This window comes from Choloepus didactylus, chromosome 6, assembly GCF_015220235.1.
Source record: "Choloepus didactylus isolate mChoDid1 chromosome 6, mChoDid1.pri, whole genome shotgun sequence".
NCBI classification, from domain to species: Eukaryota; Metazoa; Chordata; class Mammalia; order Pilosa; family Megalonychidae; genus Choloepus; species Choloepus didactylus.
In genome coordinates, this window is record NC_051312.1 from 125,950,289 (window position 1) to 125,962,809 (window position 12,521).

Here is a 12,521-nt window from a genome sequence, read left to right on the forward strand (position 1 = left end):
TGTTATGTGTTGTGTCTATAAATTGGGTGGCTCCTATGTTTCTTGAGTTTTACATTTCAGGGCAATTTTTAGAGAATTAGCATCCTGAAACATGGAGAAGACACTTCATTAGGCTTATTACGGGGACTGAATCGATGTCTTTGTGCCCTGAAGCAGGCCTGCTGCGCCATCTAATTAGTGATGGCAGAACCAAAGCTAATTCAATCTAGGCTGTCACTTCTAGGACTGAACGATGGCCCTGGACATCCTGGGAGCACAAGCTCTTTCAGAGGATTATAGCATCAGTACCAGCACAAGAAGGGCACTGATGTCAAACTATTAAAGCCCTTCTAGCTCTTCCCCAAAGCAGCTTTAAATACAGTTGAGGGGAATGATCGACCTACCCAGGAGAGTTCAAAAGAAAAAAATGGGAACAGTGTATTCTAATAATCTGACATTTTTCTCTTGACATATGGCATCAATCCAAGTCAGCATTCTCCTCAATTTGAGGCTCAAAAAGTGGCTAAAGAGACCCTGTTCTCTCACATGGGTATTAAGGAAGCAATGTGTATATGGATAGATTTATATAATAATACAGTACAGTTAAAAAAAAAAAAGCCTTTCACATTCAGAGTCTAATTTGTCTTCTTAACAACCTCAGGAGTACAAAGGTAGATAATCCCTTTTCGTTGGTGAGGATTTGGAATTTCAAAGAATCTAAGTGGCTTCTTCAATGTCACACACAGAGAGATGTTGAATAGTAGAGCCGGGGCTCCTTTTCCCTCCTAATCTAGTTTTCTTTCCATTATGGAAGAACTAATTCCATGTTATATTTTCTTTGAGAACTCAAATACCATTGGATTATGCCTGCATATAGCTACAAAACAGATGTGTTTAAGTATTTCTGTCATTTATGTTTTAATGGAATTTTTATTTCACTTTTAAAGCATAATCCTCTCATACTTAGGAAGTGTTGTTCTAAATGTCTGTGTTTATTGAGTTCCTCCTTCCTGTGATGCATTTCACAAAGTCCTTTACATGTGCTGTCATTTAATCCTTACTGAAGTCCCACGAACTAGGCATTACCAGGTCTATTATTAAAGTGAAGAAATGATCAAGAGAGATTAAATACCTTGCCATGGGTCTCACAACTAGCAAGTGGCAAACTTGGTTCTTCCATTACACCATGCCCTTTCATTTAGTACCGTGGATTCATTTGACCAATAATTATTGAAGATGTATATCCCAGAGTAGAATGGCAGCTCAAAAACGTAGTTGATAATTTTGCACCAATTAACTTGTAACAAATTAAAATTATTTTCATATTTAACATGCAATTTGTATTTTGCTGGGTGTCATTATTATTTTTTTAATTTGTAGCAATTCAAGGTGCAGCAGGTATTGAGCTAACAGATATGTCTTTCTGCATGAGGTCTTTGAGTGTCTGGACTCCAAAATGAGAAAGATTCCAAGGGGTAAATCCAGCATAATTCATTTTGCATTGTCCTCCCACTCTGTGCCTGCACAGAAAGCCCATGATGAGGTTTGGAGGATGGGAACTGGAAAGGAAAATCGTGTGACAATTACCTTCCCTTTGGGCCTGCAGAAATCACACAATAAATGAAGCTCAGTGGTCTTTTGGCAAAAATAATCTCTCCTAGCCTCAGTTTCCTAACCTGCATAAAGAGGAAATCACTCTTGATTCGGCTTTCCTGTTGGATTTACTGTGAGAAGCAAATGATATAATGTCTATAAACACATTTGTAAACTGATGGATTTTACAAATAGAAGGCACTACATACCAATAGATATTTACACCTTTTCATTTTTATTAAGCATTTTCATTGACTTGACTCTGAATCACGTCCTTAACCAGCCTTATTGCTTAATATGCTAGACCCAGTAGGACTTCCTCACTGAAATGGGAGACTTGGATATTAATGAAGCAGTGGGAAGGATGAGGATTTGAGGGCCAGTCCTATGAGATCCACATCTTAATAATGATGAGACCCTCAGCAAGTTACTGAAATTCTTTTTTCTTGTTTTTTAAATAGGGAAAATATCAACAGCTTCTTAAGTCATTATAAAAATCAAAAGCAGTTTATGTATTTAAAGCACCTAATCAAATTTAGGACTCAGGACTTCTACCAGTTAGTTCCTTTCCCATAACTAAGCAATAAATGAAGTAATTTTTGAAACTACTGTCACCTGATTGTTAATTCTCCCTTTCTCAGACACAAGGTAAAGCACCCTTTTAAAACAGATCTAAATTTGTTTTTGGCATTACCATAAATAACTAATATGATAAAAATAATACTACATGCTATTTCAACTCCAGCGTTTATACCCAAGAGTCCATAGGTCATTCTGAGACAGACAAATTCTCATCTCTATTTCTAAATCCAATGGCAGATAATATGTTAATCTATGTTTTTACCAGGGATTAAAAGGAAATGATTTATAAAACCTTCAAAGTCTGAGATATACTAACAGCAATGAAAATTAATTACACTGTAATCGACACATTTATAGTTTTCAGTTATATGAGTGATATGAATGAATTATTTGAATCCATGGAAAAGTTTTTAAATTTCTCTCCAATATATTTCCCACTACACCTCTTCCCTTGAATTGATGTCAGTAACATTTTAGATGAAGTCTAGGCTTTCATTAAGTATACACCGGAAAATAAAACAATATTTTTTGAGATGTGCAACAGCCCTGAAAAGGAATAGTATTGGTTCTTTCCAATCAATGTTCCTAATAGTGCATTCAGGAAACAGTATAATTGTCTTTGGGAAGGAAATCAATATATCTTAAGTAGTCCAATACAGTCAGAAATGAGAACTCCAGGAAACTGCATATTTTATTATTGTTGGGTTGTGTGTGTTCATGTGTGTTCTTATTTCCTATAAGTAGCTGAATGACTTTTATAGCAGATTTAATCGTTATTCTAGCCAAGGGAACCCTGCAAATTTACTGTACCCCCCTACATCCCACCAGATAGGACTTAAGAAATCAGCAAGTTGGCAGAAATGTCCTAACGTCCTCTTTTTTTGTAGTGGCTTCCTGCATGAAAAGCTCTTGTATTCAGTTATGGTCATTTAAGTCACTTCAAGTAGAGCAATGAATACCTACATTCATAAAAAGACAAAATCTGGCAATAGATGTAGCCTGAAGAGGCTCAGACCACTGTGGTCACCACTGCAATGACTTAATATAAGACCCGACTTTTCTAGACTTCAGGGTCTTCATTTTCTTGGTACATAAACTCATCCTGTCTGCCAAGTTTTGAAAGATTAATTGTTTATAGAAAGAATAGTTGGGTTTCCTCAGAGAAAGCACAGTATTTAAATAAGCTTTGCCCTTCATCCTTCTTTCTACCTATCCAAATCTTACCCTTCATTTAGGATCATAACAAATCTTCCATAAAATCATCCCTAATTACATTTACCACATTATGAAACCTCTACCGATTTTCACATTTTATCAAATTAATAGCTTATATAGGAGAAGACTTAGAGGAAAAATTAAAAAGTCATCTTGGAAGTAAGACATACCTAGATTTGAGCCCTGATTCTGACAGTTACTAGCCACATGATTTTAGTCAAGTTATTTAGCATGTGTAAACCTCAATTTCAATTTCCTCATCTCTAAAATGAAGATGATGATATTTACTTAATAAGGTTGTTGTGAAAATCAAATTAGTCAATGCAGTTTCTTGAAAAATATGTAAACATTAGGTAAATAGAAATATATATTATATAATATAAATTTTAATATATAATACATATTGTACCTTTCTCTGTGTCTGATGTCTCTGCTAAAAAGGAGGAATTATTACCAAATGTATAACTGAAACAAAGCTATCTAATATATTACGTGATAGCTTGAAAGATTTAGAATGATGGGCCTGAACTAGCATGATATAAATACAGAATCCTGCAATTGGAATTTTTGTTTGTTTTTTGTTTCATCAGTTTTATTGGTTCATATATCTGAATTCATTATACAAATCTTTCAAAAATAATTAGATATTACAAGAATAGCTTACAATTCAGCTCTGTTTATGCAAATACTTTACACAAGAAACCATTTTTACAAATACATATTTTCCTATAAGAATAATTTCATCAGTAAAGACTCTATATACCTTACAGCAAATTTAATGCAATTTCTTTATCCCTTTCAGTCAACCATCATTTCAGGTTTCTATTATGGTGCATCCATCACATCCAATAAACCAATTTACAATCTGCTTCTAATTTTGACTACTATTGAGATTTATACTGTTAAGAGTTTTTAAGCTTCCTTTTCTAATTTTACTGGTCTGAAAGAATTCATGTATTCAGGCTAGGAGAGATCATTTAAACAACATTCCTTTTGAAATATAATGTGTATCAGGTTAATCACTGTTGTTGGGTGAATGATCTTTTTTACTTCTCACCTGTGCTAGACCAGCTGGTAGTTTCACCCCCACCGTATCAAGCAGAAATAATAAAGACTTTACATTCTTAATAGTTTCTAAACTGCAAAAATAAACTGCTAGAAATGAGTTAAATAGAAATATTAAGAAAGCTAGAACATTTACTATTGATTAGAGTATGGAACACTTTTAAATTCAAGGTCTCTCCCAAGTTGAAGAGACATAAAAGAAATGAAGTAAAAGGATGGAGCAGTAATTTTATAAAAAATTGAAAAACTGAAAAAGGTTAATTATTTAGGACACTGGGGTATCATTTTCAAAATGCCAGAGGATCCAGAATCTTGGACTCTGTGACCAACTAAACTCAATACTTGACATTCTTACGCTGTGGCTTTGAAACAGCCTTATAAATATCTACTCGCCCAGAGCAAGTAATCTTTAGGCCAGCGACCTTACAGAATACTGACCACGTTTACCTGAAAATAGGTAACAAGTAGAGACATTTGGCATCCATTCCATTCCTTCTGTTAGTGAAAACTGTTCACTTGGCAAAGCTTTTTGTCTTACTTTTTCAGGTAGCATGAATTAAAACCGAAAGACTAGCAGTATTCTCCAGTCAAATTCAAGTTCCTGAGTACTCAGCTCCAATTATCCAATATTCCTAAAAGGACTCTTTAATCAGACCCTTGTCCATAAGAGGTTTAGCAGTATGTAGAGATCACCATGTGTCCCATTCCTCTTCTCTTTTATTTCTCTTGATTTCTGTTTCTTACCCCAGTTGTAACAAGTTGCTACAGGTTTTTACCAAAATACTGCAACTATAAATTATTCTGTATCACCAAAAGTATTCACATTATAATGGTTCATGTTTGCACATAACTAGGAGAAAACCAAATAGCATCTACTGCAGTGATTTTGCAAATTCAGCATAGTCAATGTATCCATCATCATTCTTATCATCATCTCTCAAAACACGGTCTATTAAGCTAATCAATTCATCTTCATTCATTGGTGATGCCTCTTCACTCCCTTCCTCCTTAGGGACATGAGTGATGCTGTGGAGAGTTCTAAGCCGTCAAGCAAATTATTGCCACCATAATTGTGCAATTTGAGGTAATGGAGCTGCAGTTCTTGTGAGGACATCGCCACCTCTTTTTTGTTGATGACACCTTCTAGATGCTCCATGATATGCTTTGGTTGTGGACTGTGTTCTCATCCAGGCCACACTGCTGGGATGTGAGAAGCTGTCCCCAGGCTCCTCGGCTCTGGCATCAGGGGTGCAAAAGGCCCAGAGAGCAGGCTATTCAGGAAAAGGGTTCTGAACAGCTGCAGAGATCTCATGGTCATTGGCACCATCGCTGTCCTCACTGCCAAATCACTTTTTCAGACAAAAAGCCGTCCAGGATTCTGTGATTGGGTTTTAAAAAGCAATTTCATGAAGGGAAGATTGTGGAAAGATGGCAGAGTAGGAAGCTCCAGGTGTCAGTTCCTCCACCAAAACAACTATGGAAATGGCAGGAATGGTCTGAATCAACTATTTTGAAACTCTGGAGTCTAGTGAAACACTGTAGCATCCAGGCAAGAGCTGGAGGAAGAGGCTGATAATTGTGGTAAATGGCGATGAATTGCACCCTCTGTGGAGCTTCTAACAACCCTCCCCTCCCCCCACCCTCTGTCCCTCAACTGCATGGTAGGCAGCAGTGGGGACTGCAGCCTGGGATTCTGGTGCAGCTTCCAAATGGTTCCAGGGTGGGCCATAAGGATCTAGTCCTCCAAAATCCAGGGTTATGTAGTCTGATTGCTGATTATTGCTTTGGATCAGATACTTCAGATTGTTGGGGGGTCAGTGCTGAGGGCAGCCATTGTTCCCACCCTCCTCAAGCAAAAGAGCAGTACCTATTTTTTTTTTCCTATTTTCTCTTTCCATTTCCTGCTTGGGGCCAAAAATAGTTTGGAAAAGACATAAATCATTGGCTCCAACCTTCAACAGCAACACTGATGTATCCCAGAAGAGTGGGACAACTAGATTTCCAGATCTATAACAAAAAACAAAATGTCTAGTTCTCAGACAAAAATTACTAAACACACAAAAAATGGGATGGTCCATTCACTGGAAAAAAATAATTTGAAAGAAACCATCCCTGAGGAAGCCCATACATTGGAACTATTAGTCAAAGACTTTAAATCACATGTCTTAAATATGTTCAATGAGCTAAAGGAATTCATATACAAAGAACTAAAGGAAATTAGGAAAATGTTAACTGGACAAAATAAAGACATGGAAATCATTAAATGGAACCAAACAGAAATTGTGGTGCTTCAAAGTACAGTAATTGAAATGAAAAAGTCATTAGATGGATTCAACAGCAGATTTTAACAGTGAACTTGCAGGCAAGATGGTTGAAATTATCCAGTGTGAGGAAGAGAAAGAAAAAAATAATGAAGAAAAGTGAACAGAGCCAAAGGACCTATAGGACACCATCAAGCATAACAACATACACATCGCTTGAAATCCCAGAAGGACAAGGGAGAGAAAAAGAGGCAGAAAAAGTATTTGACCAAATAATGACCAAAAACTTCCCCAAATTTGATAAAATACATGAATATACACATCCAAGAAGTTCAATGAACTCCACCCTATAGTGAAATTGTCAAAATCCAAAGACAGAGGCTTTTGAAAACAGCAAGAGACAAGTGGCTTGTCAAATACAAGGGATCCTCAATAAGATTAACATTGGATTACTCATCAGAAACCATGGAGGCCAGAAGACAGTGGGATGACATATTTAGTGTCCTTAAAGAAAAAAAACTCTCAACCAAGAATTCTGTATCCAGCAAAATTATCTTTCAAAAATGAAGGAGAAATTAAGACATTTACAGTTAAACAAATGTGAAAGAGTTCAAGACCAGAAGACCTTTCCTACAATAAACAAAGGGAGTCCTTCAGGCTGAAATAAAAGGACACTAGACAGTAACTCAAAGCCATTAGAAGAAATAAAGAACATTGTTAATGTAACTATATAGGTAAATATAAAATCCTGTATTATTATACTTTTGGTTTGTAACTGACCCACTCCCATACGACTTAACAGGTAAATGTGTAAAATAGCATTTAAAATCTATGTTAATGGGCATATAATCTATAAATATGTAATCGAGACAATACCAGTATAAAAGGGGGAATCAAAATGGTACACTACCAAAAAACAGCAACTAAGTACAAAAAAAAGCAGTAATGGAATAATTGCAATGGACTTAGATTTTCCATCAAACGCACAAGCAACAAAAGAAAAAATAGATAAAATAGCAAAATTAAAGCCTTTCATGCATCAAAGGGCATTGTCAAGAAAGTGAAAAGACAGTCTACAGAATGGGAAAAAAATTTGAAAATATTTGAAAATCATATATCTAATAAAGCTTTAACATCCAGAATATATGAAGAAGTCCCACAACTCAATGACAAATAGACAAACAACACAATAAGAACCAAGGGTTTGAATAGACATTTCTTAAAAGAAGATATTTGGGCAGCACACAAAGTGGCGTCTACACTGGCTGTGGCAGGGAGAATGCATTATGTAGGCAGGTTTGTGCGCATGGGACCCGGGTGGAGGGAGGAGGAGAAAGAAAGAAAAAAAGTTTGTAATAAGCATATGAAAAGATGCTCAACATCATTAGCCATTAAAGAAATGTAAATTAAAACTACAATGAGATACCACTTCACACCCACCAGTGTGGCTATTATTGGAAAAAAAACTGAAAATAACAAGCATTGATGAGGATGTAGAGAAATAGGAACTCTCATGCATTGTTGGTGACAATGTAAAATGGTGCAGCCACTGTGGAAAACAGTTTGGCAGTTCCTCAGAAAGCAAAACATAGAATTGCCATTTGATCTGGCACCACTCCTAGGTATGTACCCAAAAGAAAGCCAGGACTTCGACTGATATTTGTACACCAATGTACATCACAGCATTGTTCACAATAGTCAAAAGGTGAGCAACCCAAGTGACCCTTTACAGATGAATGGATAAACAAAATATGGTATATCCATACAGTGGAATATTGTCCAGCCATAAAAATAGTGAAGTGCTGGTACATGCTAAAACATAGATGAACCTTGAAGACATCATGTTGGGTGATATGAGCCAGACACAAAAGGACAAATATTGGATGATCCCCCTTAATGAAATATTTAGAATAAGCAGATTCATAGAGACAGAAAGCAGAATAGTGGTTACGAATGGTGTGGGGAAGGGGGTATGGGGATTTACTGCTAAATGAGTATGCGTTTTGTTTCAGGATGATGAAAATAGTCTGGAAATAGATTGTGGTAAAAATTACACAATATTGTCAATATACTTAATATCAAAGAATTGTCCACTTAAAATGGTTAAAATTATTTTGAAGTTATATATATTTTGCCACAATTAAAAATCAATTATTTTTTTTAAAAAAAAGCAATTACATGATTATAGAATGTGGGTGATTTCTGGTGTAGCATTTCTTATGAAAACAATCAAAAACTTTAGTTGGCTATTACTTTAATGTGAATCAACATTATAACATAGCTACTCAAAATATTAAGAGAGATTATCAACATTTTCTTCCAGTCTGTATTTGTCTTTTAACTTTAAGGTGTCTTTTGTTATCCAGACGGTTTAAATCCTTGTGAACTCATTAATAGTTGATATTTATAATGTCAAAAGAAATAGTCATAACGTAGTATACAGTAATGCACTAGAGCCTGGCTAGCTGTCTCCCATACACAATTTCTCTTCTTCCTAGATACACATTTCCTAACCTTCTTTGCAGTTAAGTTTGACTATGTGCTTTATTCCCAGACTAGGCCCATAAAAAATGTTCATATGTTCCGTGCCCTGGAGGCCATATTTTAAAGAAAGATGGATCAGCCTGAGATCCTGAATCAGTGCTTTTAGTGAGGCCCTGCCAATCAGGAAAGTCTATTTTAAATCTATATAGTTAAAAAATAAACTTCTTTTGTGTTTGAGTTGTTATAATTCAATTGGTTCTTGTATATCTCTAGTATTTGTTTGGATTAGTGAGTCAAATTTTAAGAGGGAAACTAGTGAAGTTTGAAAAGTTTTCAGAGACTATTGAAGATATTAAAATACTTGATAATTTAAGAATTACCTGGAAAACTTTCTCAAAATACACAAGTTAAAAAAAAATTGTACATGACTCTGATACTTATCCTAAGTTAAGAATCACCAGATTAGACCATGTCATTGGAAGAATGATTGAAAGAGTTGCAAATGGTTAGCCTGGAAAACAAAAACAGGATGAGAGCTCTCTTCAAATATCTGAAGGACTGACGTCAGAGAGATTTACATTTATAAGGTGAACCTGAAAGAGAATGACCAGAATCAATAGGTCAAAATTACAGGAAGAGACATTTGAGTTCATTCAAAGGAAAAATGTTGTAATAATTATAGTTGTTAAAAAATGAACAACCTGCTTTTAAAGTAATAGGTTTGCCCCTTCTTGCAATGCCCAAGCAGGTATGATGACATATTATCATTGCTGTAATGCTTTTCCACAGTCTTATTTCATCTAAACCACCCTGTGGGGCAAGCAAAGTTGGTCTCATGCCTAATTTTTTTTTACAGATGAGGAAACTGAGACTCACAGTCATTAAACCATTTGCCTATTTTCACTGAGCTGGGAAACACCACCAGTGAAACTTTAATCTCAGTCTTTGTATTCAGAGACCAGTTCTTTTCTCTATACTATATATATGTGGGTGGTCCCTATATACATAAAGATTCTGTGAAAAAATTTGGGAGCTCCTTGATGGCAGGGATTTTAACTTATTCTTCATTTCACTGATGTTATCACATTGCTGAACACATAATATGTATTTATTAAATACATATTTAAATGAACTTAATTGAAATCATCCTTCTAAAATAAAAATACCACAAAAATAGGTCTTCTCTCTATTTTGTTTTCACATAAAATACTGCATCATAAATAATATTGGATACTACAGAAGCAATACAAGGAACATGATTATGCCTTCCAAACAGAGTATAGGAAAGCTAGAGTCAGATACTTGAGTCAATAGTAAGTTAAAAATATTTGTGAATGACATTGATAAATAGAAGCTCAACATTTTTAATGTCAGCCTGTCATGTAAAGTGCACTGGGTTAGACTCCTGGAAACCTTGACTCCAGTTTGAGTTGCCACTTCCTGCCTTGAGACCTTGGCCAAATCATTTAACCTCTGCATGCTTCAATATCCTCATCCAGGACTGAGGCAATGATTATCAGTGGCTGATGACGTCACAAAAGGAGACAGCCAGACTTTATATGCCTCCTGAATCTGATCAAGCCTCTGTAACAGACCACCAATTTGCAGTAAATAACTAGAGACAGGTGCATGTCAAAAGAAATAAGGGAAGGAGTCAGAAAAAAAAATTAGATTTCAGGAAACTACAGTTTTGACGTCTTAATATTTTTAGCCAAAATAATTTCAAAGAAAAATAAAAGAGTTGAAGGGGGAACAGTTAAAAGATAAAAATGACATATCAACCAATCACAATCTTCATTGGGATCCTGACTTCAAATTGTAAGAAAAAAAACAGTGTAAGCAAAAAAGAACATAAGATATGATTCCATTTATATAAAGGTCAAAAATAGGTGAGACTAATCTATTCTGTGTATTTAGAAGGCAGAATAATGTTTTGTTTCTTGAAGTATGCTCTGGTTGCATGGGTGTGTTCAGACTGAGAAGATTCTGTGAGCTGTATAATTATGATATGTATATTTTACCATGTATTTTCATTCAATATAAGGTTTTTTTTAATGACATAAATCTGAGCCCCAGTCAATAAAGGCAAATCATGAAAGAATGAAATAGGAAAAAAATTATCAACTCCTTTTTGGTTGGTCAGGGCCAGCTTTGTGGAAGTGTTGAAATTGTTTAGAAACATATTGAAAGAAAGCAGTAACCTGGTGACACCAGATACAAAGGAATGGGATTTATGTTATGTGTAACAACAGACCTAAATGCCATAAGGTTATAAAAATGAATAAAAAAGCAGTATTAGAGGATTTATATGCACTCAACTGGGAGGAAACAAAAATATGTTGTGGTCTGTATCAACCCAGAAACTAAGGCAAAATCTAAATTTATAATTATAGCTGTGCCTATATAGGCATTATGCTAAGTAGGACTATTTTACATAGCACCACACCTTGGACATCAAGACAGGGTGACTTTAAGTGACTATCTCAAGGGCATTGGTTAGACTGCAGCATTAAAATTTTGGTCTCTGACTCTGCGTCAGTGTTTGTTACTTAAATTGAGCTACTCAGGATGAACAGTGCCATGCCATTGACAACCTGAAGAGGAATATCTGGGAAGGGCCAATAGGAGCAGAGGCTCTAAAGTCTATCAATGACCCTCTTTAGTCTCACTGTATATACAGATGGATTATTTCTAGTACTTCTGGCCAGATTGTTTCATTTCAGCTCTATCCAGTATTGAGCAATGGATGGCATTAAAACTTCCTGCCCGGAACACAAGGACTCTCCCTTATCCAACAGGTTTGCACATGGTTTATGGCAAGTAATAAATACAGTAATTTCCCTTTGTCATTGTAACTTTCTTTGACGCAAGCAAAGCTGGTGACTCAGAATTCATAGGGATGTGGCTGTGATAAAAGAAAAATGAACAAGCCCTGAAGACAGGAAAATCTGCCAAAGGGCTGATTCAGACAAGGATAAGCCATCTGTCACCAAAGACCTCTCTGACCCTAGTTCTGACAATATCATAGAGGAAGGAAGGGACTGTGAAGGTAGGAGTAAAGGAGCCACACGAACCATGATCAAGCTGGGTGAGAGAGCCATACGGGTGCAGAACTTGCAAAGCCTGGGGCAACCATCAGATGTTGAAACAGTCAAGGAAGAGAGCATATTTACAGAAAGAATTTTGGTAGCAAACAGTTGTAAAACAAGAAATCAGAAGTTGGTCAGGGAATATGACGCCAATCTGGTCCCTATCTTTAGGAAGTTAAAAGTACAGGCTCTGAAATCAGACTACTAGCTTCATATAAGATCTTCTGCTCTTCACCTCTTATTAGCTCTGTGA

At 35.8% G+C, this 12,521-nt stretch overlaps 1 pseudogene; it reads right to left on the reverse strand.

The window, feature by feature from the left end:
- Window positions 1-5,306: 5,306 nt before the first annotated feature.
- On the reverse strand, window positions 5,307-5,752 carry LOC119538702 (annotated as a pseudogene).
- Window positions 5,753-12,521: the final 6,769 nt, after the last annotated feature.